Raw genomic sequence first — 17301 nt, 5'->3', positions numbered from 1 at the left:
AAAGAATAAACAGCAGAATATATTGGACACACCATGCAACAACATCTGTGCAGAGACTTAAAATTTTGTAGAGGTATCAACAGCAACTCCATACTCACATTCCTCCATTTTCCATATATATTGTATAAAAACTACTTAACTGCTTTTGAGATCAATACTTCCCAAAATATCAAAACAGCACTGCAAATTAAGCAAATTAAGTTGAGGAAGCTGAAACAGATCTAAGTTCAGAGATAGCAAAGTTGTAAAGTGATCATTAAAACACTGGTGACAGAGAAAGCCAGACAGACACATTTGTTTTCCTGCACAGAGCCTTTTTCTTTTTTTCCTATTTTAAAGCGCAAATTATTTGCATTCATTCTCACTTTTGGGGGGAAATACCCAATCAAGTTAAAAGTGGTGTTTTAAATACAGACATTAAAAGATACTTCTGGAGATGGAAGTACAGATTAAGTTCTATATTTTTAAAACAGTTTTGATAGCTAAATTTATGTCCAACCCATTAATTTAAATGTCTGTTATAATTACAGCTTGATGATGTCTCCTGCAGAATTTATGAGTCTAGAATCACATTAATGTTCACAACTTTGATTTTAGTCATGAATGGATCCCAAATCAAAGCTTACAGCCACTTTTTTTTTTTTAAGTATAGACAAGCATTTCTCTCATTGTTACTGATCAGTATTTTTTCCATTTCAATGGAATTGTCAGTTCTCACTTGCTTAGGTGATAGTAATATGTGGTTTTTCACAGGCTCAACATCCTTCAGAGACACTTCACACGGTATGTCTTATCCAGTTGTCACTTTAACCAGCTGGACAATTTTTCAAACAACTTCAAGTTCAGCAAGTCCCTGAAGTGACCTGCACACATCTGAGCCCGCCCCGCTGAAGAGAATGGGAAGGTTGGGACTGACTTCAGTGGACCTCTGAATTCACATGCTGTTCTAGAGGTCAGGAAAGCTAAAGCTGAGATTTGGATCAATAAATTCAAACAAACTTGTGAAATCATCAGGTCCAGTTGAGCACCTGCCTCTAATGATCAGAGGAGTTACCCCTGTCTAACTACACATCAAGTATAAATACAAGCTTTGTTTGCATCTGGGCACTTCAGCTACAGCAGCTAAACTGTGAGAAGAGTAAAATACATTCAAAATGTCATCAGTTAATGCACCAACATGGAAACAAATTATGACATAGACACTACACTGTGCCTTCCAAAGCTAGAATGTCCTTCTTTGTGGCTAGTTGTTTGGACATTCTCAACTTTGAAAGCCAAATGTGAGATATCACAGATCAGCTCACTGAAACCAGAAGCATTGAGGAGGTTACAAGCTGGGAATCCCAAAATAGGAAGCACTCAAAATACCTTTTTGAGATGGACATAACTGTGCTTTAGGTGAAGAATAGAAAGAGAAATTACTATTGCAGAAAGTTACATTAACTCCTTCATAAATGAGGTTCATTCAAGGGGGCCCAAAAAAACTTTACATTTCCTAAGGAAACTAATTTAGCACACTTTTCTTGTTCTGTCCAGAAGGACCTACTTGTTTTGAGTGCCCATCTGCAGACACAATGCCATGGGTTATTATTTCTTTTGTAAAACACCCTTAACTGTGTTTTCCTGAAACCCGTGTCTCTATATTTCTCAGGGTGACACTGTACATTGTGAGAGAAATCATGTCTGATTACATCAGTCAGACTGCATTAAGCTGTGTCAGTAATGACTGCCAAAGTGACTGATATAACTGAATGTGACACACCATCACTCTGTTTCCTCATCTGTGAAATATGAGATGGATTTAGGGGCAAGAGGAAAAAGAAAAATCACCAAAATTTCATAGCAACAGGAAATGAATTTAAAGAAACAGGTTCCTGTGCTTCCTTTGAAAAACAAAATTGATTAAAAATATCTTATTATTTTAGGGACTAAAATAGTGAGGCTTGAGATATCTCTGCAGTCAGCTGTGCATGAGAACATGAAAATTGCAGGATGAAACTTAAAGAGTTTTGCCTGTAAGGAAGTACTGCTTATTTGAAAACCTTCATGGCCACCCCATTGACACTTCTAGAAGTCTCTTATTAATTTCATATACATGAACACAGCACATAAAACAAAGCAGTTTAACTCTTCAAAACTTCTGGAAAACTAAAAATTTGGTGGACTTTAAAGGCTTCTGTTTACTGCTTTATGATGAAGTATTTTAATGCTATTAACATGCCAGTCACTAACAAATTTCTAAGAACTCTTTTTGTGGCCATCTGATCCTTTTGGCACTGGCTCAGGACCATGACAGGCGATTGTCAGGGGATTAGGATCCAAGCATTCCCAGGCTGCAGAGCAGGGGCCAGGAAAGCCTCTGGTTACCAGACCTTTTAAAAGCCTCAGTTTTTCAGTACTAATGTAAGCTCACAAAAAAATTTTAAGCTATCTTCAGCAATGCCAATGTTACAGAAGCCAGCACATTATTTGCCATGGTTACATCCTCCCTAACCCTCAAAAACTAAGCAGTCATAAGAATCCAAAACAAATCAAAGCCTGGAAAGCAGCTAGAACAGTAAGACTTGCATATGGTGCACAGCAGAAAAAATCAGCCTTTCAAAGCAGATCACTTTCAAAAATCCCATGTGAAACTGAGGCACAAAATCACGAGTATTAACGAGCACTTCAGGGACATTTACCCTTTTAACTTCCTACTATATTTTTCTTTTCTCTGCCCAGTTAGGGAATTCTCACAGCCAAATACTCAGGACGGCTGGATGAGCTGACACACTGCTCTTTTCAACAGAGAACACTCAATGCGAATTGGCAGAGACACATCTCAAGCAACAAGATGAATCAGTGGCTCTTCATCTTCTGTCTTTGCCTCTCTGCTGAAATAACATGATGTGTATTCAACTCTTTTGTACCACCAACATCAGGAAATGGAGTCACCAAACATTTTGTATGGGCTGACACCTACTTATCATAAGAACTAAATCATGTCATACTGCTGTTGAAAAATAAATCACACATGATCAACATAATCAGGCATCAGCCAGCATACTTACGCATGTAATAACATGCAATACTTATTGTTTATTATTACATATTGATTTTCTATTTATTTTTTTAAAAGAAATAAGACACAGGACTTCTGAGTGTGATGCTACCCAGTGCATGGGAAACAGAGCACAGCATGGCCAGGTAAATTAACCTCTATTAATTACAAAATCTATTACAAGCAGCAGGAATTGCTTCCCATGCAATTCTGGAAAAATACAGTCTTTTTTTTATTTTTTTCCCTTTTTTTCCAGTTGCCTCAACAGTTCTGAACATCGTGACCTAACAATATAGCAGCAGCCTAGGAGTGGGGTAGAGAAAATATGCCTTGCAGGGGCTGAAGGAAGACAAAGTCACATGTGCAGTAAACACAGTGACACAGAGAAATGCAGGACATGTTCAAGGCACACACAGACAGAGTGATTCGCAGTGCCCAGCCCAACAGCACTCTCTGCTCAGCCCTGGATTCTCAGCTGCAAGCCCATGTAAACCCTGTAAACAAATAAACTCATGGCCTGTGATTTGCTGGGAAGGGGAGCAGACTATTTGAGCTAAAGAGATCTTTGCTCTGTTTACAGCAGAACAGCCAACAAGTCTTTCTGCCCTGTGTACAAATGACTTTGTGCAGGTCCTTAAGCAGCTTTGTGGTTCAGTGGGAATTTGACCATATATAAGCAGAGGATAAAAATAATATTTTGAGTTCATTTGCTGCAGAAATAAAATAGACTGAAATATGTTTTCATATGAGCACAAAAATAAATATCTAGGAAAAAAATAGATTCCTTTATATTAAAGCATCCTACTTTTAAAAAAGTTTTCATATTTACACACAGATAAATACCTCTTCCAGACTGCACACAGGGCATTTAACTACCTTGATCACTCAGAGATTTCACCTCAAAGACTATAAGCAGGACAAGCAGGAGAAAAATAATTGTCCAGGTAATGTTTAGAGTCACACAGGTGCATTTGAAGGTCCATCCCAGTTCTTAAATTCCTTTTCTAAATGCATAAAAGTGTTCTGATAAAAACCAGTCTCAATGTGAAATAGGAAGAGAATGCATTTTTGCTTGATTTGAGCTTTATCTCCAAACATCATCTCTCTCCCCCAACATATTTTGCTTACAAAGAAAAGAGACTATATTTTCCATGATGCTGCCTCACTAAATTGTATGAGTCAAATTAATTTGTGTGTCCATTTTCCACAAGAAGTTTTCTGAAGCCTAGAGCTCTGTACAAGGGAGTATGTATAAATTAATTGTCTTCAGAGAGAAACCAGGCAAATATTGAAACTCAGAGCTCTTTATGCAAAATTCAGCATTAAAGAGCTGAAGAGAATGCAGAGCATAAGCCTACTAGTGGAAATATGATTTCCCACAAATGTCTTTATATCTCATGCAGAAAAGTTGCATTTACATCTCCTCCAACTTACAGTCCATTGAACAGAAATGGAGTTACAAGATATTGCTCACTGGACTTGTGGCAGGGAAGAAATTTTTGATATTTCTAAACTTACCTCACCAAACTTAAATTGCAATTTCTAATTCTAATTCTGCTTTTTAAATTCACAGCCAGTCTTGGAGAGACAGAGATTTTAGGTCTGTTTGAATATCATGTTCCATTGACACTCAAACACCACCTCTAGGCCATAGGAATCCTTGCTGCTTTCAAGAGGATTTTCCTGTCCAGAGCAGTCACAAAGCTGCACAATATATTGCCATATACTAGTGCACACATTAGAAAGCAATAAAGTCACAAATTCAAGAATTTATCAACTTCTTATCCAGTGTAATTCAGGAATGAGCCTATGTTAGCCATGCTATACTTCAAAATACCTCTCCAGAATGTTAAAAGAAAAAAACAAAGCTACAATGAAATCAAAGGCGAAAAAAATAATCTCCTTCAGATAAATGCAATAGAATCTTGTTTTTTTCCATGATCCAGAGAAAACTTAGAGTTGACTTTAGTATCCTTTGCTAACCATAAACCTAATCCAAAAGCATCTCACCTGGTTTTATGCAGAAGCTGCTGTATCAGAAAGCACACATACATCCTGACAAACATAAACCTACAGCCGTGCTTGGAGCACTGATTAGTCATCTCCTTTCTGGTGATGTGTTAGCTGAGCCAGCCATGCTTGGTCCCAGGTACTCCCAGTTTCCAAACACTGAATTAGATTTCAAACACTGCCAGAAGCAGTCAAGGAAAAAATACTGATCAGATGTATCTATGAGATCTATGATTTGTTACAGACCCAGAGTGTTCTTGACCACATGCAGAACACAAAAGAAGCCATCAATTCTGTCCAGACCACATGATGATCTAAAAAGAGTTTTAAACATATTGAACAGTAGACCAGAACTAACTCTCTAGAACTGCACATGCTTAAAAGCCAACTCATTCCTCCTATGAATGTACTGTAAGTGAAATTGTGAAAAGTTAATAACACCTTGTTGTCCAACTGTGAGAAATGAACACTGACACTGCTGAGATGTCTGCCTGGAAGCTCTCTTTTAACCCACATGACAGCAATAGAAAAAATACATTCAAGAGCTTGGCATCTGAGTCTTGCAGCTGTCAGAGCACAGAGTGGCCACAGGTGCTACTCCCAGGCATGAAATTCGCCAGGGAGGGAGAAGGCAAATGAGAGTACAACTGCTACCAGCAAAACAGGGACTAAAGGGCAGACATAAAATCCCCTTCAACTGCCAACACAGTGGTACAGATGCCTTCTGACTATTTACATGGTAACATAGACACAGCAATCAAATTGGTAATCTTAATGTGTGGAATATTTGCCTTTGATGTAGGCAAGCGAGCATTTGCCAGATAGTCTCAAATAATAAGAGGTATGGGGGTGTAAAAATTATAAACAAACAAATAAATAAAGTCAGAGCATTAAATGACTGAGGGGAGAAAACACAGCAGTTTGCCTCTTTCTTCAATGATTGCTCAGTGATGTGGAGATGTACCCATTTCTATTCATTTTTCCTCTTGCTCTGTTTAGGCCTTCTCTTTTCATCCCTGTGGTCAGCTGTCATTTCTCATTATATGAGTCACCCATGCAAGATGCTACTTCTGAGTGTCACCCTTACAACTGTGCTCATGTCCTCCACAGTGCTACATAAATAGCTCCATGAAAACCAGTACTGTGACTCTATGAAATGTCCAAAGATCTCGAGTCAACTTTCTGTAGTTACAAAATTAGGGTAAGGGATCATTTGCAGCATTCATAACAGAAGAAATGTCACTCCCAGTAAATCTGAGTAAAGTCATTCCCTCCCTTTTATTTTCCTCGTTCCAAAATACACCTGTGCATAAGATAGAAAGTTTCAGCAGCAGAACATTGCAAAAGTCAAATCAGACAGACTTGCTATTGCAGCTAAAGGAAGATGAAGGTCTCAGCTATTCTCCTGTAAGCTGCTTACTCACTCCAGGAATGGAATCCACCATTATCTCATCTCGACACATATTTTAATTCCTGCCTTTTAAAAATAGAACTTAACATGACTGAGAGCAATATAAGGCAATATTCCTCATGAAAACACCCTAATAAAAAGCATTACTTCTAGATCATGGAATTTAAATTTTAAAAAGTCCTTTGATTTTCCTATAAAATAGTAAATATGGATTATTATAAGGAATATCAAATATAAATGTTTTGACAGCCATTTCCCTAACTTTCCATTTGTTCCCTTCATTTCTTGATACTTCTCTAATAATCAAGTATATATACAATACTAACAGACTTGATTCCTTAATCCACACAAACTCTGAAGAATTAGCTAAATCCCTTCCTGTTATTTCCTATCCAACTAAAAATAAAAACACACATTTTCCCCAGACAAAACAGCTGGATGTAAATTCTTTCATGTACTCTTTCAAAAGAGAAAGAAATCAGTTCCTGTGTAAGCACAATGATTAGATCAGAGAGTCCATTAGATATATGCATCAGGACACTGTGTCTGCATAGTTTTTAACTATTGCATGGTGGCAGATACATATGAGGCTTTGCAATTGTAAAAGTAAAACATGGATTAATCTCATGCAGAATTTTCTACAGCTACATAAAAGAGACTAATTCCTTTAATAGCCTCTACATTACAACTGGTTTCCATGTCCATTTATTCCAAAGCTTTTCCATTTATCAATCACATTTTGCCACAGGGTCTGTGGCCATGAGTACCTGGCTGATTTACTCAAACTGAAAAGCTGATGCTGATGTTTTGCACACAGTTAATGCCTAACAACGCATTTGATGAGATTTCCCAGGGTGGTTTACTTGATGGGGTGGTTGGAGTGCACAGGGTCCACATTGTCAGAGCTGCTGAGAACACAGCAGTTCAAATACCAGCCCCTGCCTGTGGATCTCACTAGGCATTAAAAAACTCTGTAGCAATTAGTGATTAAGAAAGTTTTCAAGGCACTGCTGGTACTTATGATTCCATAGCTCTACCTCAGTGCATCAGAAACTACAGATGCCTATAGCATGCAAGAGGTTCACAAACACATTTTAAATACAATGGCATTTATGCCTTCAACTCATTTAGGCATTTTGTTATCTAAGCTTTCACCAATTTGCAGCTAAACATGCCTAAATACATTAATAATGAATAGATTTTATCAATTAGCATCATACAACCCAGTTTCACTTTAGGGACAAACTAATTTCATGGTACAACACTACATTTTCATTTGTATACTGGTGTAAGTAAAATTCATCAACTAAAAGACTTCTAAACCATGTAAATCCAGGTAACAATGCACATAGTCTGGAGAGAAAAAAATATCATCACTAGACAAAAGCACATGTTAGCTACCATAGAGTGTCTGGGAGATCATTCAGCTGCTCCCTCTCTTCAGGGACCTGTAGGGGTGCAGGGAGACTTCAGCATGGCACACTGTAGTCAGATGGCAAAAGTTATTCCATGTTATTGTCAGAAACTGAGACCACTGAAATTCTCAAAATAAAGGCTAAAGGCTACTGTAAGGTTTTCTGAATTACAGATTAAATATCAGTTTCCCTTCTGCAAATCAAGAACATTTCCCTGGGTGAAATCAAATTGGTTCAGGGCTGGCCTCATTTGCTAACTCTCAACGCCTGTAGGTTTGATTACAAAACTTTCAATTAACTAATGATACATTCACAGTGGCTCTTTGCTGTTTGCTGTTTGTCATCATCTCTAAGCAATATAATACTTCATTTGGAACAACCTAAGTCTGTAAGGTTTCAATTTCTCCTCATAAGAGACATGGAAAAAAATACTTACATTTGATATGAAATGTTCCACTTGATCAAGTGTAAAATACTAAGGACAGCTTTGAATATAATCATCTGGATAAAAGAAACTATCATACATAATAACATAGAACTGTATTATTTCTGATCATTTGTCCTATTTAAAGGCCTGCTAAACATTCAACAATAATACAAGCATTTTATTTACTATATACAAGGTTTCTAAGCAATCCCTTGACTTCTCTGAAGGGAAACCTTGAAAGAGCTCATAAGCCACAGACTGTGTGCATTCACCTCAGCCATGGGAAATTACCAGGAAACCTATAGCTATTTGCTACCTGTTCCAGACCTTGCAGCATCAATGTCATGACTTGGGCTACAGAATGATTTTGAAGCTACTGAAAGCAAAAAAATATTTCATTTTGTATCTGATTTTCAAAACCATAGAACTTTCTATATGTTAATTATCATCTCAAATCCACCATGGTAATGACCCACAATACACTGAGTATACTGACACACAAAGTGCAAGCACTTTTAAATAAATGTGAACTTCATGGATGTCAATCACTTCACATGCAGTGCAAAATGCAGTGGGAAGACAATGTCTTTTGAGGTGAGACCTAGCAACAAAGATGCATAGGAAAACTAGTTAAAATGATAAGAAATACCTTCCAGTCATGAGAAATTTTATCTAAGCTTTTTCTGGCCCAAAACAGAAGTGTTACACCTGTATTTTTCCCTTATAATCCCTCCTGAACACCATGCTCCTTTCCCTCTCAAGTACTTTGCCTCCTTCCCTGTCCCATCCTCTGTCTTTACTCCCAAGTGTGAGTCCTATATTGCTTCTCAATGCTTACTCAATTTCTTATTTCTTGCTAGCAATCATCTCTACAGAAGCTTCTCCTTCACCAGATGATCTTTCCAATATGTAGTTCTATAAAACTGTGTTTCTCTAGAATGTCCTGGAGGAAAACCTGGCTACATCTTAAATTAAAGACCAAAAAATGGAAAATGTATGTAATCTGCAAATATAATACTATGCCCACTCTATTTCTTATAACATAGTTCCACCAAAGCAAACTCAGAGAATATGAATTAAGTAAAATCATCCTATAAACTAGAGCTTGAAAATGGGAGAAACATCATTGTCTGAATTTACCAGGACAGTGGTTTTTGCTCAGCTCACAAATTCCTACATAAATTCTCACTCTCCCATTTAGGGGTTACACAGGCACAAAGGACAGAGGGTGCTGGACCCTCTGCAGGACCATGGTAACTCCATTATCATGATTAGAGTTTTGCAACACCAAAAACACCTGCATGAAGATCCAAAACCCACAGGACCTAGAAAATGAATGCATACATTTAATCTTAACATAGACATTTGTCTACCTCCTGAAGGTGTATTTGTTTCTTTTTACAGTGGTTTTCAAGGAGAGACTTTATATTTGATAATTTACATGTGGAGAATTCTCTTAGTATCTCCTGTGTGCAAATTTGTTTACCACGAGGAGCTCATTTATTTCAGGGCAGAATTGTCAATATCTTCTAAAAACAAATAGAATTTCTGACTTAAAAAAGAGATTATGTCTCCATCAGATTTATGAGGCTATAGAAAATATTAAACCCATGAGAACTTAACTTCCAGTGGTTCATAAATGTTATTTCCAACTGCTAAGTTAATGTCTTATGGTATCATTATGGGACTTTTTCAATCCCTTTGGAGAATTTCATCTATTCCCACTTCTGGAATAAATAGCCTGAAACGTTGTACTCCCAAACAGTTCTGACTGAAAATCTTATGACACCCTGTTGAGAATCATAGTTAGATTATTATTTCTTGCAAATACAAATATTTGCTTCTCAAAACATCCAAGGAACCTATATTACTGAACAGTTACTTCTTATTCATCTCCCAGCTATCTTATTAAACCTTTCAGAAGTTATTTCAAAGTGATGGAAAACAAAAAGTGAAGTATTACCAGCCATCTTGCTAAGCTTAAACTTTATGAAAAGCACAGGGATGATTGGTTGGCCTTTATTTAGAACACGACTGACAGTTTTTCAGTATTTCACTTGTGTTCCAGTGACTGCAGCCAGTAGTTCCACACAGAGAAGGTGCCCTCCTAGGGCAGTGCCACTTCAGGTTTACACTGGCTTGGTCATGGACAGGACTGAAGCAACCAGAGTGAACAAAAGGACGCCCAGAAAATCCTTGTCAAGAGATGAACAACAAATCAGAACCATTTGTACAGGTGTTAGCTTGCCATTATGTAACTCTTTTGTATTTTAGATTGTGAGATTTAAAATTTAGACAAGGTTTTTTTGTGTCGTATTGCTTTCATCAAAACTATGCTGTCCTTATCCTTTGGCTATTTTTGGGGTGTAAATAAACTGAAGTTAAACACTAGGTCCTTGTTTAAGAAAGTTTTTTCTGTTTTGACATTCAGTCACTCCTGTTAAATGCACATACTGTGTTTCCTCTGACAGCAAATTTCCCCTGCTGGGAAACACAATGACATGCACAGAGCATCACTTTTTCACCCAAATCTAACAAAAGGCTCATCTGGTGTATTAATCTGCACAGTAATGAAATGTATATTGTATATGTGGCAAATTAATTTTTAGTATTGCATATGTGGCAAATTAATTTTTAGTACTATTATATCAATGGGGTTTTGAAGCTGACCTCACATGAAATAAATTTTTCTTCCAGTATCCTATCAACACTTCCAGAGAAAGATGTCTGCAGTTCCATTGCATCTCAGCAAGAAAACTACACATTCAGTTCCAGATGGGACAAAGAGTACAAGCTACCACGAAAATGGTAACTGAAACTAACTTTTTCTTGTAATTGCTGAAGTAAACATCTGTTGAAGATCAAGTACTTTGAAATAAAAGCATAGTGTTATGTTTATAGTGTTACTATTAGCATTGTGTTACTAGAATATCCTTGTTATAATTCAACAGGAATTTAATCTCTGGAAAAATAAAAATATGACCTTGTCAATGTGTTGTCCTTGAATACTTTCGTGCATCATATCCAAGAAAAAAATTTCCATTAAGAAAGAAGAATACATTAGCTTCTCACTAGATAAACTTTCTGACTATTTCAGCTTTCTCCATGACCATTCATAGGTAAATGCTTCTACTTTCTTCTGATAACCTTCTCGTACTCTGCTTTACATGTGTTTTACAAAAGATCTGGATACCACTCTGGTTCAAATTAGACAGAAAACTAATGCATTGGATCCTTCCTTGAATATTTGTTTTTTTAAATTGCACTATGTTAGAACTTTAAATGTAGTCTATATTGTTCAAGAAAAAAAGGTTTTTCCAAAAAACAATTTAGATAAAGAAGCAGACTAGATTAAACAGATAGCAGACAAATAAAATATATGATTTGGTTAGATAATGATAGAAAATTGGTTTCTATCTATTTTATCATGATCTGAATCAATGTTTTGTGCAGAATGCTAAATTAACTGCATGAGATAAATGTTTGTTCTCTCTGACAGAGAAGTGAAAACCAGAAATGTGACACAACAGTGTTCATGTAGAGATTAACAAAATTGCATCGTTGGTCCATGCACTGCTGACAGGAAACTTCATCTCCTTTCATAGCATGAAGTAAATCTGTGAATTCGAAACCACAACATATTCCCCCTAACTGCAATGTCCAGTCCTGCTATGACTGAAGTAATGAGGATTTAGGTCATAGTTTTCAATGAAGATAACTTATATTCACTCACAGTCAATCTGAGTGACAGCAATAACAAGTATTAGATTTTTTTTTGCAATGGGTGGTAAGAAAATATACAAAATCATACACATTCTGACTTTATGGCCCAAAAATATATTATTCAAGAGGTAGGTGGTTGGTTTTTCAAGGTTTTTTGTTTACATTTCCTGTCATAATATATCATCTGCAAGGTTCATTTCTTCTAAAATTGGTCTAGTCATTATTTCTTAGTTAGACCATGACAATCCTCCATTGCAGATGACTTTCAGAGATACAATAATTCCCTCTCTGAAGCTAACAACATTACATGCCACCATTACTTCAGGATGATATAAATCATTATAGTCTTCTTTTTTTTTACCCTTCAAATTTTTGAATATTTACAACTTTTTAATAATTCCTCCCGGCACAGAAAAATTACTGCTTGGAAACAAATTTTCCATATCAGTTTTTAGCACCCCTGTCCATATGCTTGATTCTGTTTTGAAGGTACATAATTGTATTTCTAAATTAACTTTGCATTTTAGCTAATTGATTGTATTCTGCATGCCATCAATGCAGTTTATGAACTGTTTCTATTTCAAAACTTTTTCTGCTCTATGTTTTAAAAGAAGACAAAAACCTTCCTTTCTGTTATACTCCTGAAGTCTTGACATTTGCTTTGTCATCCATCTGTACTCTGAGTAAACACATGGATCATATTTAAGCCCTTTACATAATTTCAGTATTGTGCAAAGATGCTGTATTTTAATTGCCCATACATTCCACCACTTTCAGGTTTGATTTATGTTGTCACTTTAAAAGGTTTTGAGCTTGTAAAACTTGGTGCCAAGCCCTGAAATATGCTGGTAAAAACAAATTATCAACTTCAAGTCAGCAATCAAGTGCAAAATGGTCTCTGATTTGATTGGCAGAGATTGAGATAGATTAAGGGAAAAATAAAATAATATGTACTACTCTGAAAAATAGAAATTATAACTATCAGGGCTGTGAGAACAGAAAAGGTAAATGTGAGAAGCTTAAGCAGGGAAAAAAACCCAACTAAACAACAAAATAAAACTGAAATTCACGTAACTTTGTTTGCTAAAGGTCCAGGCCATGAGAAACACTCTGACTCCAGGTCTATCCTTAATATATTACTTTTATCAAAAGCTCAGTAAGAAACATTTTTAGGATAAACATATCAGCCATCATTCACTTCTGATAATAAAACTGAAAGAAATATTAAAATATCTGGAAAATATATGTGACTGAGCACAAACTCAGAAACTTTCAGGAAAGTGCAGTGAACAGTAAGCTGTCCAGTTATAGAGCTGACTACTGCCACAGCATTTTTCACACAGAACACACGCTCACAAGTACAAAACATTAGGGTTGGATATTATGTTTATCTGTAATGCAGAAATACTTCACTAACACAGAGCACTGGGTTATGTGTACAGAGAAAAAGTTACAAATACACACCTAGTGGAGAGAAAGAAAATAAAATGTTGCCACTGAAGATGAATAGATCACACGGACACAGGTCGAGGTGTGGTGAAAGGAAGAGAGAGTTTATTTTTCCTCCCAGGATTTATAGGCTTCTGACCATGGCCAGGGATTGGATGGTCAGGATAACACTTTCTCACTGCACTGGCCATGAGAGATGCCCATCACAAGACGTGTAACAGAAAGAATGTACACATATCTATGTTTACAGTTACTGTCCTGGGAAAGTCTTTAGAAAACTGTGTTAGCAAGCTCAGAAGCTGAGTTTTCAGGGCGACAATAAAACACTGCAGCATTCCTTGATCCCCACTTGGCAGCACGGGGTCAGAGACTCAAATATTTTATATTGTGAACTGATTACAGCACTTGTGCTTTTAATTTTTTGACATTAAAATTTCATAAGAACTTTAATGTTGACTTTCGACAACCACACAAATCCAATCGGCCACAGTGGCTCTAAAAGCCTTTTAACAAACTATGTAGACATTAAACTAGCCTTGACAAAGGAGCCTTGAGAGACTTCCCAATGTAGAACTGTAGGCTTTAATAGGGTTTGTTGATAATTATTTACAGTATCAGTAATAATAATTATATACAGTACAGATAATTATATACAGTACAGAAATTCCATCAGACTATTGCTTCTTTTTGCTAAACGTTGCTAAACTTCAGTGTTATCAAAAAGCTGTGTGAACAGGGTAAGGTGGGACCCTTTGTGGACAGTTTTGAAGCTTCTTACAATTGCATTAGTTCCTATCACCTCAGTTTCATTTGAAGTTCCACTTGTGTCTTTCAGTATATACAATAAACAAGACAGAAAACAACACAATGCTCTATTCAAACTCCTCAATAACTATGCATAATTAATCTTTTTCAATTTTTTTTTCAATCCATAAACAAAACTTTCATGAGCAAGCAATGACTTTTGAGAGTATTTGTATTGCTTCTTACTTCACAGGTAATAACTTAAGTGAAAAAAGCTTTTAGCTTAACTACTCAAAATTTGTAGTAAGATAATTAATTCTAATTGGAAATTCAGTTCACATGCTATTATTTCTCCTGTAAATAAATTTAATTCTTTAATTCAATGTGCAAACACCCATATTTCCATAGGCAATTTCAGCTTTCTTTAATATTTCCTAAAATTTGCTTCAGTTTTTCTGTCTTTAACTTTTGTACTCACTTTCCACACGTGGTCTTTTGTAGACAGAAAAACTCTCCTTTTTTACTGTTTTGGAATTTAAACAATCTACACAGATTAAAACTGGTGGTAAAAATAGCAATCAATTTCTGTATTTTGCACTTTCATAAATAGATTTCCTAAAAAGATGTCAGAAACCAATTATTATATCTTTCAGGCTTTTTATTTATATGGAGTACTCTAGGCAATCCTCCAGGAAACTAAAAGGGAGGACTGAAAAAGGCAACTGTACTTTAAAGTACCTTTAATACTTAATCGCAAGGAGGCTGACACATTAACAAACAGGTCAAAACTTCTCTGTGTTAACACATGATCTAATAAAAAAAATGGTTGTTTCCAGGATTTAGGCTTCATTAGAATTCATTATGTGGCCCTTGAACTCCACAGTCCCCTTCAGTCAATCTGTGCCACCTTCATCAGCCTGAAAGTTACAACTGTTTACATGAACCCTGCCCACGGTAAAGCACTGCAGGAGAACTGGTTTCACCCTGATAATTCATATGACTAGACAGAATGCAAACTGCTATCTCAACAAAACCTTTCCTTGGCAAGATAAATAATGGAGCAGAAACTAAAAGCACCCCTCTTCATATTTTCCACCACTCTGAAGAAAATTACAATTCATACAGAATTTGTGCATGTAGATATTTTAATATTTCCATATTATATGTATATAGCATATACATATATAAATACATAAATATATAAATAAGACAGTGTACTTTATCTTTCAGGAAAAAAAAACTACAGTATCTCAGGTTTCTCTAAAGGTGACAAAAAGGACACTTCCCCCCCAACCATAACCATTTGCTTCATCCATACACTTCCTTCTTTTTACTAATATATTTGTCGTTATCTGCCCACAGCATAAGAAACGTAATAGCAATATCACAAGTAGAAAAATTATTTGCAAATGGGATTGGAACAGGCAACTCAAAGACAAGTGGAAAGGTGAAGAGTTGAAATATCTGCTGGAGTCTTGTTTGTTTAGATTAGCAGCTGATTACCACTTGCCCATATCAATTGCAATCAACTGTTTTTATATTTATCCTTGGTATTTCCTTCTGAGATATCAATCAAAACATTTCTTTCTGGTTTTCATGTTAACGCACACCTCTAATCTACAATCTGCATTGAAGACTTTCACTTTAAGTGTTTGTAAGCCACTTACACTTAAAAACATATTAATAAAAACAAGAAAGAACTAGACATTTTAGTAAATATGAGTGAAAGTTGATTCTTTCCTCTAGAACTTAACTAATTTGAAGCTGTATGAAGATCAAAATTGCTCCAAACGTTGGAACATTTACTTTTCAGTAAAATGATTAATATTAAAATTCTATTATTCTGTATATTGCTGTATGCTATCAAAAAACCGCTATTATTTCATTTCCTGAAATAATTTTTTAACTCATAAGCTTGAGCTGTACATCCTTCATGCCAAGGTCAAAATGTTCATCTTTATGACCATCCTTTAGAAGTGATAAAAGGCACATTGTGCACTTCTGTACCAGATGTACTATGAAAACTCATTATGGCTAGGTGTACATGTAATAATTCCTCATTATGAATTTGTTCTCTCTAGCTCTAAATCCAGGTATTTGCAGAAAATATGGGTCTTTAGTGGATATTTAGTATAAACAATATAAAGGAATACACACAATGTGGATTCTTTTGCACATTCACTTCACATCTCTGGGCACACAGACATTGCCACTTAATTTGACCAGTTCTTCCAAGAGAGTTGGAACATCCAAAGAATTTACCTTCTGGTGTTGCCAGCAGAGCTCCTAATTTGTATGATATTCAGCTCCCAATAATGTACTGGATTACTATTTTAAATACAAGTATACAGAACTTTCAGACTGATAGAACCTTATAAATTACTTTTGAAAACTTAAAGCCAGGCAAAGACTTTGCATTTAAATTGATTTTTGAAGGGTTTCCGGAAAAGGCCTATTTTCTTGACCATATTTAGTGATATCTAGCAGGATCCCATAAAGCATGGGTAGCCTAGAATAGAATGACAGTCATTTACATACAAATGAGCTCATTAATATTGCATTTTTTACCAGCTGTTGATTCAAAATTTGCAAGATGTTTTATGAATCTACATAAAATATTAAGTGACGGCCATTCTATTATCAGTGTCCCTTATTAATTCTTTGTACTAGTTTTCACCTGCATTTTTGTAACTGTCATTCCATATATTGATTTTAATCAAAGCCATCATATCCCCAAATTTTAACCCATGTTAAAAACTGTTTCCAACTGCAATGCACAGTGAATTGCCTAGTCATGAGTTTAAGCTATGACAAAATGTACGCTCATTTTTAATGGAGCCAATTAAATTTCCTTTCAAGGAAATAAGTATTCTATCCATTGCTTAAAGCAACATCAAATTTGTAGGCAATCTCTGCAGAAACTGCCTTGAATAAACACTCACTTCAAAAGGATTAACATGCATCTTCTCAGGAGCCAGCTCTTAATTAATATTCTGGTTGTCTTGCTCTGAAGCAGCAGGAACTCTTATTCTTCACCTACTGTACAACAGGTAACATGCTACAGTCCCTTCCAGAACCCTCA

The 17301-nt window shown here is 35.9% G+C and overlaps 1 protein-coding gene and 1 long non-coding RNA gene across 2 annotated transcripts in view; both read left to right on the top strand.

Moving 5' to 3' along the window:
* GAB3 (GRB2 associated binding protein 3) overlaps positions 1-17301 on the top strand; it is a 774285-nt gene that overhangs the window by 205351 nt on the left and 551633 nt on the right. The window lies entirely within an intron of this gene.
* Positions 1267-3627, top strand: LOC111928775 (uncharacterized). The gene is made up of 3 exons (XR_015276329.1): positions 1267-1398; positions 3119-3186; positions 3309-3627. It is a non-coding gene; the product is annotated as an uncharacterized LOC111928775 (long non-coding RNA).

This window comes from Cyanistes caeruleus, chromosome 14, assembly GCF_971803275.1.
Source record: "Cyanistes caeruleus chromosome 14, bCyaCae1.hap1.1, whole genome shotgun sequence".
NCBI classification, from domain to species: domain Eukaryota; kingdom Metazoa; phylum Chordata; class Aves; order Passeriformes; family Paridae; genus Cyanistes; species Cyanistes caeruleus.
Note: the sequence above shows the minus strand (reverse complement) of the source record. Positions and strands in the feature narration are given on the sequence as shown.